This window comes from Rhipicephalus microplus, chromosome 3, assembly GCF_043290135.1.
Source record: "Rhipicephalus microplus isolate Deutch F79 chromosome 3, USDA_Rmic, whole genome shotgun sequence".
In the NCBI taxonomy this organism is placed as follows: domain Eukaryota; kingdom Metazoa; phylum Arthropoda; class Arachnida; order Ixodida; family Ixodidae; genus Rhipicephalus; species Rhipicephalus microplus.
The window spans coordinates 58,190,873-58,203,859 of record NC_134702.1 but is presented as its reverse complement, the minus strand read 5'-3'; the positions used below and the strand labels follow the sequence as shown (position 1 = coordinate 58,203,859).

General features: G+C 48.1%; 1 protein-coding gene and 18 non-coding genes across 20 annotated transcripts in view; 1 reads left to right on the top strand and 18 right to left on the bottom strand.

Moving 5' to 3' along the window:
• Positions 1-12,987, top strand: part of Sarm (sterile alpha and armadillo motif) — a 264,254-nt gene that overhangs the window by 27,107 nt on the left and 224,160 nt on the right. The window lies entirely within an intron of this gene.
• On the bottom strand, positions 164-235 carry TRNAH-GUG (transfer RNA histidin (anticodon GUG)). The gene has a single exon. It is a non-coding gene; the product is annotated as a tRNA-His (tRNA).
• On the bottom strand, positions 1,165-1,236 carry TRNAH-GUG (transfer RNA histidin (anticodon GUG)). Its single transcript has one exon. It is a non-coding gene; the product is annotated as a tRNA-His (tRNA).
• TRNAH-GUG (transfer RNA histidin (anticodon GUG)) lies at positions 1,834-1,905 on the bottom strand. Its single transcript has one exon. It is a non-coding gene; the product is annotated as a tRNA-His (tRNA).
• Positions 2,169-2,240, bottom strand: TRNAL-GAG (transfer RNA histidin (anticodon GUG)). The gene has a single exon. It is a non-coding gene; the product is annotated as a tRNA-Leu (tRNA).
• TRNAH-GUG (transfer RNA histidin (anticodon GUG)) lies at positions 5,238-5,309 on the bottom strand. Its single transcript has one exon. It is a non-coding gene; the product is annotated as a tRNA-His (tRNA).
• TRNAH-GUG (transfer RNA histidin (anticodon GUG)) lies at positions 5,580-5,651 on the bottom strand. Its single transcript has one exon. It is a non-coding gene; the product is annotated as a tRNA-His (tRNA).
• Positions 5,920-5,991, bottom strand: TRNAH-GUG (transfer RNA histidin (anticodon GUG)). The gene has a single exon. It is a non-coding gene; the product is annotated as a tRNA-His (tRNA).
• Positions 6,271-6,342, bottom strand: TRNAH-GUG (transfer RNA histidin (anticodon GUG)). Its single transcript has one exon. It is a non-coding gene; the product is annotated as a tRNA-His (tRNA).
• TRNAH-GUG (transfer RNA histidin (anticodon GUG)) lies at positions 6,612-6,683 on the bottom strand. Its single transcript has one exon. It is a non-coding gene; the product is annotated as a tRNA-His (tRNA).
• TRNAH-GUG (transfer RNA histidin (anticodon GUG)) lies at positions 7,287-7,358 on the bottom strand. Its single transcript has one exon. It is a non-coding gene; the product is annotated as a tRNA-His (tRNA).
• Positions 7,963-8,034, bottom strand: TRNAH-GUG (transfer RNA histidin (anticodon GUG)). The gene has a single exon. It is a non-coding gene; the product is annotated as a tRNA-His (tRNA).
• TRNAH-GUG (transfer RNA histidin (anticodon GUG)) lies at positions 9,668-9,739 on the bottom strand. The gene has a single exon. It is a non-coding gene; the product is annotated as a tRNA-His (tRNA).
• Positions 10,008-10,079, bottom strand: TRNAH-GUG (transfer RNA histidin (anticodon GUG)). Its single transcript has one exon. It is a non-coding gene; the product is annotated as a tRNA-His (tRNA).
• TRNAH-GUG (transfer RNA histidin (anticodon GUG)) lies at positions 10,348-10,419 on the bottom strand. Its single transcript has one exon. It is a non-coding gene; the product is annotated as a tRNA-His (tRNA).
• On the bottom strand, positions 10,699-10,770 carry TRNAH-GUG (transfer RNA histidin (anticodon GUG)). Its single transcript has one exon. It is a non-coding gene; the product is annotated as a tRNA-His (tRNA).
• TRNAH-GUG (transfer RNA histidin (anticodon GUG)) lies at positions 11,040-11,111 on the bottom strand. The gene has a single exon. It is a non-coding gene; the product is annotated as a tRNA-His (tRNA).
• On the bottom strand, positions 12,057-12,128 carry TRNAH-GUG (transfer RNA histidin (anticodon GUG)). The gene has a single exon. It is a non-coding gene; the product is annotated as a tRNA-His (tRNA).
• Positions 12,735-12,806, bottom strand: TRNAH-GUG (transfer RNA histidin (anticodon GUG)). The gene has a single exon. It is a non-coding gene; the product is annotated as a tRNA-His (tRNA).

Sequence of the window (12,987 nt, the reverse complement as noted above, 5' to 3'; positions counted from 1 at the left end):
CTTTCCCCCCACGCCTTTGCGCCGTCGTTTCTTTTCATGTTTATTCGTTCTAGCCGCGGCAGAACCCTCCCTGAAAGACGGAAATGAGATAATCTGAGCATTTTGACAAACCATGTTAAAACCTTGCAGAGCTGAGACTTGGTAAAAAAAGAGGTAAAAATTTTGCCGTGACCAGGATTCGAACCTGGGTTATTGCGGCCACAACGCAAGGTACTAACCACTATACGATCACGGCTATCCCGGAGGACGGAGAATGGGCGTTTCGCTGGGCAACTTAAAGAGAACGTTGAGTGCGCTTTTACGGGTTTTGTCTTCGGCCATCCAGTTTCTCGCGCTTTCCCCCACGCCTTTGCGCCGTCGCTTTCTTTTCATGTTTATTCGTTCTAGCCGCGGCAGAACCCTTCCTGAAAAACGGAAATGAGAGAATCTGAGCATTGTGACAAACCATGTTAAAACCGTGCAGGGCTGAGACTTGGTAAAAAAGAGGTAAAAATTTTGCCGTGACCAGGATTCGAACCTGGGTTATTGCGGCCACAACGCAAGGTACTAACCACTTTACGATCACGGCTATCCCGGAGGACGGAGAATGGGCGTTTCGCTGGGCAACTTAAAGAGAACGTTGAGTGCGCTTTTACGGGTTTTGTCTTCGGCCATCCAGTTTCTCGCGCTTTCCCCCGCGCCTTTGCGCCGTCGCTTTCTTTTCATGTTTATTCGTTCTAGCCGCGGCAGAACCCTTCCTGAAAAACGGAAATGAGAGAATCTGAGCATTGTGACAAACCATGTTAAAACCGTGCAGGGCTGAGACTTGGTAAAAAAAGAGGTAAAAATTTTGCCGTGACCAGGATTCGAACCTGGGTTATTGCGGCCACAACGCAAGGTACTAACCACTTTACGATCACGGCTATCCCGGAGGACGGAGAATGGGCGTTTCGCTGGGCAACTTAAAGAGAACGTTGAGTGCGCCTTTACGGGTTTTGTCTTCGGCCATCCAGTTTCTCGCGCTTTCCCCCACGCCTTTGCGCCGTCGCTTTCTTTTCATGTTTATTCGTTCTAGCCGCGGCAGAACCCTTCCTGAAAAACGGAAATGAGAGAATCTGAGCATTGTGACAAACCATGTTAAAACCGTGCAGGGCTGAGGCTTGGTAAAAAAAGAGGTAAAAATTTTGCCGTGACCAGGATTCGAACCTGGGTTATTGCGGCCACAACGCAAGGTACTAACCACTATACGATCACGGCTATCCCGGAGGACGGAGAATGGGCGTTTCGCTGGGCAACTTAAAGAGAACGTTGAGTGCGCTTTTACGGGTTTTGTCTTCGGCCATCCAGGTTCTCCCTCTTTCCCCCCACGCCTTTGCGCCGTCGCTTTCTTTTCATGTTTATTCGTTCTAGCCGCGGCAGAACCCTTCCTGAAAAACGGAAATGAGAGAATCTGAGCATTTTGACAAACCATGTTAAAACCGTGCAGGGCTGAGACTTGGTAAAAAAAGAGGTAAAAATTTTGCCGTGACCAGGATTCAAACCTGGGTTATTGCGGCCATAACGCAAGGTACTAACCACTTTACGATCACGGCTATCCCGGAGGACGGAGAATGGGTGTTTCGCTGGGCAACTTAAAGAGAACGTTGAGTGCGCTTTTACGGGTTTTGTCTTCGGCCATCCAGTTTCTCGCGCTTTCCCCCACGCCTTTGCGCCGTCGCTTTCTTTTCATGTTTATTCGTTCTAGCCGCGGCAGAACCCTTCCTGAAAAACGGAAATGAGAGAATCTGAGCATTGTGACAAACCATGTTAAAACCGTGCAGGGCTGAGACTTGGTAAAAAAACAGGTAAAAATTTTGCCGTGACCAGGATTCGAACCTGGGTTATTGCGGCCACAACGCAAGGTACTAACCACTATACGATCACGGCTATCCCAGAGGACGGAGAATGGGCGTTTCGCTGGGCAACTTAAAGAGAACGTTGAGTGCGCTTTTACGGGTTTTGTCTTCGGCCATCCAGTTTCTCGCGCTTTGCCCCACGCCTTTGCGCCGTCGCTTTCTTTTCATGTTTATTCGTTCTAGCCGCGGCAGAACCCTTCCTGAAAGACGGAAATGAGAGAATCTGAGCATTTTGACAAACCATGTTAAAACCTTGCAGAGCTGAGACTTGGTAAAAAATAGAGGTAAAAATTTTGCCGTGACCAGGATTCGAACCTGGGTTATTGCGGCCTCAACGCAAGGTACTAACCACTATACGATCACGGCTATCCCGGAGGACGGAGAATGGGCGTTTCGCTGGGCAACTTAAAGAGAACGTTGAGTGCGCTTTTACGGGTTTTCTTTGGTCTTGGGCCATCCAGGTTCTCCCTCTTTCCCCCCACGCCTTTGCGCCGTCGCTTTCTTTTCATGTTTATTCGTTCTAGCCACGGCAGAACCCTCCCTGAAAGACGGAAATGAGAGAATCTGAGCATTTTGACAAACCATGTTAAAACCATGCAGAGCTGAGACTTGGTAAAAAAAAAGAGGTAAAAATTTTGCCGTGACTGGGATTCGGACCTGGGTTATTGCGGCCACAACGCAAGGTACTAACCACTATACGATCACGGCTATCCCGAAGGACTGAGAATGGGCGTTTCGCTGGGCAACTTAAAGAAAACGTTGAGTGCGCTTTTACGGGTTTTCTTTTGTCTTGGGCCATCCAGGTTCTCCCTCTTTCCCCCCACGCCTTTGCACCGTCGCTTTCTTTTCATGTTTATTCGTTCTAGCCGTGGCAGAACCCTCCCTGAAAGACGGAAATGAGAGAATTTGAGCATTGTGACAAGCCATGTTAAAACCATGCAGAGCTGAGACTTGGTAAAAAAAAAGAGGTAAAAATTTTGCCTTGACCAGGATTCGAACCTGGGTTATTGCGGCCACAACGCAAGGTACTAACCACTATACGATCACGGCTATCCCGGAGGACTGAGAATGGGCGTTTCGCTGGGCAACTTAAAGAAAACGTTGAGTGCGCTTTTACGGGTTTTCTTTCGTCTTTAGCCATCCAGTTTCTCGCTCTTTCCCCCACGCCTTTGCGCCGTCGCTTTCTTTTCATGTTTATTTGTTCTAGCCGCGGCAAAACCCTTCCTGAAAAACGGAAATGAGAGAATCTGAGCATTGTGACAAACCATGTTAAAACCATGCAGAGCTGAGACTTGGTAAAAAAAAGAGGTAAAAATTTTGCCGTGACCAGGATTCGAACCTGGGTTATAGCGGCCACAACGCAAGGTACTAACCACTATACGATCACGGCTATCCCGGAGGACGGAGAATGGGCGTTTCGCTGGGCAACGTAAAAAGAACGTTGAGTGCGCTTTTACGGGTTTTCTTTCGTCTTCAGCCATCCAGTTTCTCGCTCTTTCCCCCACGCCTTTGCGCCGTCGCTTTCTTTTCATGTTTATTCGTTCTTGCTGCGGCAGAACCCTTCCTGAAAAACGGAAATGAGAGAATCTGAGCATTGTGACAAACCATGTTAAAACCATGCAGAGCTGTGACTTCGTAAAAAAAAGAGGTAAAAATTTTGCCGTGACCAGGATTCGAACCTGGGTTATTGCGGCCACAACGCAAGGAACTAACTACTATACGATCACGGCTATCCCGGAGGACGGAGAATGGGCGTTTCGCTGGGCAACCTAAAGAGAACGTTGAGTGCGCTTTTACGGGTTTTCTTTTGTCTTCGGCCATCCAGGTTCTCCCTCTTTCCCCCCACGCCTTTGCACCGTCGCTTTCTTTTCATGTTCATTCGTTCTAGCTGCGGCAGAACCCTTCCTGAAAAACGGAAATGAGAGAATCTGAGCATTTTGTCAAACCATGTTAAAACCTTGCAGAGCTGAGACTTGGTAAAAAAAAGAGGTAAAAATTTTGCCGTGACTGGGATTCGGACCTGGGTTATTGCGGCCACAACGCAAGGTACTAACCACTATACGATCACGGCTATCCCGGAGGACGGAGAATGGGCGTTTCGCTGGGCAACTTAAAGAGAACGTTGAGTGCGCTTTTACGGGTTTTCTTTTGTCTTCGGCCATCCAGGTTCTCCCTCTTTCCCCCCACGCCTTTGCACCGTCGCTTTCTTTTCATGTTTATTCGTTCTAGCTGCGGCAGAACCCTTCCTGAAAAACGGAAATGAGAGAATCTGAGCATTTTGACAAACCATGTTAAAACCTTGCAGAGCTGAGACTTGGTAAAAAAAAGAGCTAAAAATTTTGCCGTGACTGGGATTCGGACCTGGGTTATTGCGGCCACAACGCAAGGTGCTAACCACTATACGATCATGGCTATCCCGGAGGACGGAGAATGGGCGTTTCGCTGGGCAACTTAAAGAGAACGTTGAGTACGCTTTTACGGGTTTTCTTTTGTCTTCGGCCATCCAGGTTCTCCCTCTTTCCCCCCACGCCTTTGCACCTTCGCTTTCTTTTCATGTTTATTCGTTCTAGCCACGGCAGAACCCTTCCTGAAAAACGGAAATGAGAGAATCTGAGCATTGTGACAAACCATGTTAAAACCATGCAGAGCTGAGACTTGGTAAAAAAAAGAGGTAAAAATTTTGCCGTGACTAGGATTCGAACCTGGGTTATTGCGGCCACAACGCAAGGTACTAACCACTTTACGATCACGGCTATCCCGGAGGACGGAGAATGGGCGTTTCGCTGGGCAACTTGAAGAGAACGTTGAGTGCGCTTTTGCGGGTTTTCTTTTGTCTTCGGCCATGCAGTTTCTCGCTCTTTCCCCCACGCCTTTGCGCCGTCGCTTTGTTTTCATGCTTATTCGTTCTAGCCACGGCAGAACCCTTCCTGAAAAACGAAAGTGAGAGAATCTGAGCATTGTAACAAACCATGTTAAAACCATGCAGAGCTGAGACTTGGTAAAAAAAAGAGGTAAAAATTTTGCCGTGACTGGGATTCGGACCTGGGTTATTGCGGCCAAAACGCAAGGTACTAACCACTTTACGATCACGGCTATCCCGGAGGACGGAGAATGGGCGTTTCGCTGGGCAACTTAAAGAGAACGTTGAGTGCGCTTTTACGGGTTTTCTTTTGTCTTCGGCCATCCAGGTTCTCCCTCTTTCCCCCCACGCCTTTGCGCCGTCGCTTTCTTTTCATGTTTATTCGTTCTAGCCGCGGCAGAACCCTCCCTGAAAGACGGAAATGAGAGAATCTGAGCATTTTGACAAACCATGTTAAAACCTTGCAGAGCTGAGGCTTGGTAAAAAAAAAGAGGTAAAAATTTTGCCGTGACCAGGATTCGAACCTGGGTTATTGCGGCCACAACGCAAGGTACTAACCACTATACGATCACGGCTCTCCCGGAGGACGGAGAATGGGCGTTTCGCTGGGCAACTTAAAGAGAACGTTGAGTGCGCTTTTACGGGTTTTCTTTTGTCTTCGGCCATCCAGGTTCTCCCTCTTTCCCCCCACGCCTTTGCGCCGTCGCTTTCTTTTCATGTTTATTCGTTCTAGCCGCGGCAGAACCCTCCCTGAAAGACGGAAATGAGAGAATCTGAGCATTTTGACAAACCATGTTAAAACCTTGCAGAGCTGAGGCTTGGTAAAAAAAAAGAGGTAAAAATTTTGCCGTGACCAGGATTCGAACCTGGGTTATTGCGGCCACAACGCAAGGTACTAACCACTATACGATCACGGCTCTCCCGGAGGACGGAGAATGGGCGTTTCGCTGGGCAACTTAAAAAGAACGTTGAGTGCGCTTTTACGGGTTTTCTTTCGTCTTCAGCCATCCAGTTTCTCGCTCTTTCCCCCACGCCTTTGCGCCGTCGCTTTCTTTTCATGTTTATTCGTTCTTGCTGCGGCAGAACCCTTCCTGAAAAACGGAAATGAGAGAATCTGAGCATTGTGACAAACCATGTTAAAACCATGCAGAGCTGTGACTTCGTAAAAAAAAGAGGTAAAAATTTTGCCGTGACCAGGATTCGAACCTGGGTTATTGCGGCCACAACGCAAGGTACTAACCACTATACGATCACGGCTATCCCGGAGGATGGAGAATGGGCGTTTCGCTGGGCAACTTAAAGAGAACATTGAGTGCGCTTTTACGGGTTTTCTTTTGTCTTCGGCCATCCAGTTTTTCCCTCTTCTCCCCCCCCCCCCCCCGCCTGTGCGCCGTCGCTTTCTTTTCATATTTATTCGTTCTAGCCGCGGCAGAACCCTTCCTGAAAAACGGAAATGAGAGAATTTAAGCATTTTAACAAACCATGTTAAAACCTTGCAGAGCTGAGGCTTGGTAAAAAAAAAAGAGGTAAAAATTTTGCCGTGACCAGGATTCGAACCTGGGTTATTGCGGCCACAACGCAAGGTACTAACCACTATACGATCACGGCTATCCCGGAGGATGGAGAATGGGCGTTTCGCTGGGCAACTTAAAGAGAACGTTGAGTGCGCTTTTACGGGTTTTCTTTTGTCTGCGGCCATCCAGGTTCTCCCTCTTTCCCCCCACGCCTTTGCGCCGTCGCTTTCTTTTCATGTTTATTCGTTCTAGCCGCGGCAGAACCCTCCCTGAAAGACGGAAATGAGAGAATCTGAGCATTTTGACAAACCATGTTAAAACCTTGCAGAGCTGAGACTTGGTCAAAAAAAAAGGTAAAAATTTTGCCGTGACCAGGATTCGAACCTGGGTTATTGCGGCCACAACGCAAGGTACTAACCACTATACGATCACGGCTATCCCGGAGGACTGAGAATGGGCGTTTCGCTGGGCAACTTAAAGAAAACGTTGAGTGCGCTTTTACGGGTTTTCTTTTGTCTTGGGCCATCCAGGTTCTCCCTCTTTCCCCCCACGCCTTTGCGCCGTCGCTTTCTTTTCATGTTTATTCGTTCTAGCCGTGGCAGAACCCTCCCTGAAAGACGGAAATGAGAGAATTTGAGCATTGTGACTAACCATGTTAAAACCATGCAGAGCTGAGACTTGGTAAAAAAAAGAGGTAAAAATTTTGCCGTGACCAGTATTCGAACCTGGGTTATTGCGGCCACAACGCAAGGTACTAACCACTATACGATCCCGGCTATCCTGGAGGGCGGAGAATGGGTGTTTCGCTGGGCAACTTAAAGAGAACGTTGAGTGCGCTTTTACGGGTTTTGTTTCGGCCATCCAGTTTCTCGCACTTTCCCCCACGCCTTTGCGCGGTCGCTTTCTTTTCATGTTTATTCGTTCTAGCCGCGGCAGAACCCTTCCTGAAAAACGGAAATGAGAGAATCTGAACATTGTGACAAACCATGTTAAAACCTTGCAGAGCTGAGACTTGGTAAAAAAAACAGGTAAAAATTTTGCCGTGACCAGGATTCGAACCTAGGTTATTGCGGCCACAACGCAAGGTACTAACCACTATACGATCACGGCTATCCCGGAGGACGGAGAATGTGTGTTTCGCTGGGCAACTTAAAGAGAACGTTGAGTGCGCTTTTACGGGTTTTCTTTTGTCTTCGGCCATCCAGGTTCTCCCTCTTTCCCCCCACGCCTTTGCGCCGTCGCTTTCTTTTCATGTTTATTCGTTCTAGCCGCGGCAGAACCTTCCCTGAAAGACGGAAATGAGAGAATCTGAGCATTTTGACAAACCATGTTAAAACCTTGCAGAGCTGAGACTTGGTAAAAAAAAAGAGGTAAAAATTTTGCCGTGACCAGTATTCGAACCTGGGTTATTGCGGCCACAACGCAAGGTACTAACCACTATACGATCCCGGCTATCCTGGAGGGCGGAGAATGGGTGTTTCGCTGGGCAACTTAAAGAGAACGTTGAGTGCGCTTTTACGGGTTTTGTTTCGGCCATCCAGTTTCTCGCACTTTCCCCCACGCCTTTGCGCGGTCGCTTTCTTTTCATGTTTATTCGTTCTAGCCGCGGCAGAACCCTTTCTGAAAAACGGAAATGAGAGAATCTGAGCATTGTGACAAACCATGTTAAAACCTTGCAGAGCTGAGACTTGGTAAAAAAAAGAGGTAAAAATTTTGCCGTGACCAGGATTCGAACCTGGGTTATTGCGGCCACAACGCAAGGTACTAGCCACTATACGATCACGGCTATCCCGGAGGACGGAGAATGTGTGTTTCGCTGGGCAACTTAAAGAGAACGTTGAGTGCGCTTTTACGGGTTTTCTTTTGTCTTCGGCCATCCAGGTTCTCCCTCTTTCCCCCCACGCCTTTGCGCCGTCGCTTTCTTTTCATGTTTATTCGTTCTAGCCGCGGCAGAACCCTCCCTGAAAGACGGAAATGAGAGAATCTGAGCATTTTGACAAACCATGTTAAAACCTTGCAGAGCTGAGACTTGGTAAAAAAAAGAGGTAACAATTTTGCCGTGACGAGGATTCGGACATGGGTTATTGCGGCCACAACGCAAGGTACTAACCACTATACGATCACGGCTATCCCGGAGGACGGAGAATGGGCGTTTCGCTGGGCAACTTAAAGAGAACGTTGAGTGCGCTTTTACGGGTTTTCTTTTGTCTTCGGCCATCCAGGTTCTCCCTCTTTCCCCCCACGCCTTTGCACCGTCGCTTTCTTTTCATGTTTATTCGTTCTAGCTGCGGTAGAACCCTTCCTGAAAAACGGAAATGAGAGAATCTGAGCATTTTGACAAACCATGTTAAAACCTTGCAGAGCTGAGACTTGGTAAAAAAAAGAGCTAAAAAGTTTGCCGTGACTGGGATTCGGACCTGGGTTATTGCGGCCACAACGCAAGGTGCTAACCACTATACGATCATGGCTATCCCGGAGGACGGAGAATGGGCGTTTCGCTGGGCAACTTAAAGAGAACGTTGAGTGCGCTTTTACGGGTTTTCTTTTGTCTTCGGCCATCCAGGTTCTCCCTCTTTCCCCCCACGCCTTTGCACCTTCGCTTTCTTTTCATGTTTATTCGTTCTAGCCACGGCAGAACCCTTCCTGAAAAACGGAAATGAGAGAATCTGAGCATTGTGACAAACCATGTTAAAACCATGCAGAGCTGAGACTTGGTAAAAAAAAGAGGTAAAAATTTTGCCGTGACCAGGATTCGAACCTGGGTTATTGCGGCCACAACGCAAGGTACTAACCACTTTACGATCACGGCTATCCCGGAGGACGGAGAATGGGCGTTTCGCTGGGCAACTTGAAGAGAACGTTGAGTGCGCTTTTGCGGGTTTTCTTTTGTCTTCGGCCATGCAGTTTCTCGCTCTTTCCCCCACGCCTTTGCGCCGTCGCTTTGTTTTCATGCTTATTCGTTCTAGCCACGGCAGAACCCTTCCTGAAAAACGAAAGTGAGAGAATCTGAGCATTGTAACAAACCATGTTAAAACCATGCAGAGCTGAGACTTGGTAAAAAAAAGAGGTAAAAATTTTGCCGTGACTGGGATTCGGACCTGGGTTATTGCGGCCAAAACGCAAGGTACTAACCACTTTACGATCACGGCTATCCCGGAGGACGGAGAATGGGCGTTTCGCTGGGCAACTTAAAGAGAACGTTGAGTGCGCTTTTACGGGTTTTCTTTTGTCTTCGGCCATCCAGGTTCTCCCTCTTTCCCCCCACGCCTTTGCGCCGTCGCTTTCTTTTCATGTTTATTCGTTCTAGCCGCGGCAGAACCCTCCCTGAAAGACGGAAATGAGAGAATCTGAGCATTTTGACAAACCATGTTAAAACCTTGCAGAGCTGAGGCTTGGTAAAAAAAAAGAGGTAAAAATTTTGCCGTGACCAGGATTCGAACCTGGGTTATTGCGGCCACAACGCAAGGTACTAACCACTATACGATCACGGCTCTCCCGGAGGACGGAGAATGGGCGTTTCGCTGGGCAACTTAAAGAGAACGTTGAGTGCGCTTTTACGGGTTTTCTTTTGTATTCAGCCATCCAGTTTCTCGCTCTTTCCCCCACGCCTTTGCGCCGTCGCTTTCTTTTCATGTTTATTTGTTCTAGCCGCGGCAAAACCCTTCCTGAAAAACGGAAATGAGAGAATCTGAGCATTGTGACAAACCATGTTAAAACCATGCAGAGCTGAGACTTGGTAAAAAAAACAGGTAAAAATTTTGCCGTGACCAGGATTCGAACCTGGGTTATTGCGGCCACAACGCAAGGTACTAACCACTATACGATCACGGCTATCCTGGAGGACGGAGAATGGGCGTTTCGCTGGGCAACTTAAAAAGAACGTTGAGTGCGCTTTTACGGGTTTTCTTTCGTCTTCAGCCATCCACTTTCTCGCTCTTTCCCCCACGCCTTTGCGCCGTCGCTTTCTTTTCATGTTTATTCGTTCTTGCTGCGGCAGAACCCTTCCTGAAAAACGGAAATGAGAGAATCTGAGCATTGTGACAAACCATGTTAAAACCATGCAGAGCTGTGACTTCGTAAAAAAAAGAGGTAAAAATTTTGCCGTGACCAGGATTCGAACCTGGGTTATTGCGGCCACAACGCAAGGTACTAACCACTATACGATCACGGCTATTCCGGAGGATGGAGAATGGGCGTTTCGCTGGGCAACTTAAAGAGAACATTGAGTGCGCTTTTACGGGTTTTCTTTTGTCTTCGGCCATCCAGTTTTTCCCTCTTCCCCCCCCCCCCCCCCCGCCTGTGCGCCGTCGCTTTCTTTTCATATTTATTCGTTCTAGCCGCGGCAGAACCCTTCCTGAAAAACGGAAATGAGAGAATTTAAGCATTTTAACAAACCATGTTAAAACCTTGCAGAGCTGAGGCTTGGTAAAAAAAAAAGAGGTAAAAATTTTGCCGTGACCAGGATTCGAACCTGGGTTATTGCGGCCACAACGCAAGGTACTAACCACTATACGATCACGGCTATCCCGGAGGATGGAGAATGGGCGTTTCGCTGGGCAACTTAAAGAGAACGTTGAGTGCGCTTTTACGGGTTTTCTTTTGTCTGCGGCCATCCAGGTTCTCCCTCTTTCCCCCCACGCCTTTGCGCCGTCGCTTTCTTTTCATGTTTATTCGTTCTAGCCGCGGCAGAACCCTCCCTGAAAGACGGAAATGAGAGAATCTGAGCATTTTGACAAACCACGTTAAAACCTTGCAGAGCTGAGACTTGGTCAAAAAAAGAGGTAAAAATTTTGCCGTGACCAGGATTCGAACCTGGGTTATTGCGGCCACAACGCAAGGTACTAACCACTATACGATCACGGCTATCCCGGAGGACTGAGAATGGGCGTTTCGCTGGGCAACTTAAAGAAAACGTTGAGTGCGCTTTTACGGGTTTTCTTTTGTCTTGGGCCATATAGGTTCTCCCTCTTTCCCCCCACGCCTTTGCGCCGTCGCTTTCTTTTCATGTTTATTCGTTCTAGCCGTGGCAGAACCCTCCCTGAAAGACGGAAATGAGAGAATTTGAGCATTGTGACTAACCATGTTAAAACCATGCAGAGCTGAGACTTGGTAAAAAAAAGAGGTAAAAATTTTGCCGTGACCAGGATTCGAACCTGGGTTATTGCGGCCACAACGCAAGGTACTAACCACTTTACGATCACGGCTATCCCGGAGGACGCAGAATGGGCGTTTCGCTGGGCAACTTAAAGAGAACGTTGAGTGCGCTTTTACGGGTTTTCTTTTGTCTTCGGCCATCCAGGTTCTCCCTCTTTCCCCCCACGCCTTTGCACCGTCGCTTTCTTTTCATGTTTATTCGTTCTAGCTGCGGCAGAACCCTTCCTGAAAAACGGAAATGAGAGAATCTGAGCATTTTGACAAACCATGTTAAAACCTTGCAGAGCTGAGACTTGGTAAAAAAAAAGAGGTAAAAATTTTGCCGTGACCAGTATTCGAACCTGGGTTATTGCGGCCACAACGCAAGGTACTAACCACTATACGATCCCGGCTATCCTGGAGGGCGGAGAATGGGTGTTTCGCTGGGCAACTTAAAGAGAACGTTGAGTGCGCTTTTACGGGTTTTGTTTCGGCCATCCAGTTTCTCGCACTTTCCCCCACGCCTTTGCGCGGTCGCTTTCTTTTCATGTTTATTCGTTCTAGCCGCGGCAGAACCCTTCCTGAAAAACGGAAATGAGGGAATCTGAACATTGTGACAAACCATGTTAAAACCTTGCAGAGCTGAGACTTGGTAAAAAAAACAGGTAAAAATTTTGCCGTGACCAGGATTCGAACCTAGGTTATTGCGGCCACAACGCAAGGTACTAACCACTATACGATCACGGCTATCCCGGAGGACGGAGAATGTGTGTTTCGCTGGGCAACTTAAAGAGAACGTTGAGTGCGCTTTTACGGGTTTTCTTTTGTCTTCGGCCATCCAGGTTCTCCCTCTTTCCCCCCACGCCTTTGCGCCGTCGCTTTCTTTTCATGTTTATTCGTTCTAGCCGCGGCAGAACCTTCCCTGAAAGACGGAAATGAGAGAATCTGAGCATTTTGACAAACCATGTTAAAACCTTGCAGAGCTGAGACTTGGTAAAAAAAAAAGAGGTAAAAATTTTGCCGTGACCAGTATTCGAACCTGGGTTATTGCGGCCACAACGCAAGGTACTAACCACTATACGATCCCGGCTATCCTGGAGGGCGGAGAATGGGTGTTTCGCTGGGCAACTTAAAGAGAACGTTGAGTGCGCTTTTACGGGTTTTGTTTCGGCCATCCAGTTTCTCGCACTTTCCCCCACGCCTTTGCGCGGTCGCTTTCTTTTCATGTTTATTCGTTCTAGCCGCGGCAGAACCCTTTCTGAAAAACGGAAATGAGAGAATCTGAGCATTGTGACAAACCATGTTAAAACCTTGCAGAGCTGAGACTTGGTAAAAAAAAAGAGGTAAAAATTTTGCCGTGACCAGGATTCGAACCTGGGTTATTGCGGCCACAACGCAAGGTACTAACCACTATACGATCACGGCTATCCCGGAGGACGGAGAATGTGTGTTTCGCTGGGCAACTTAAAGAGAACGTTGAGTGCGCTTTTACGGGTTTTCTTTTGTCTTCGGCCATCCAGGTTCTCCCTCTTTCCCCCCACGCCTTTGCGCCGTCGCTTTCTTTTCATGTTTATTCGTTCTAGCCGCGGCAGAACCCTCCCTGAAA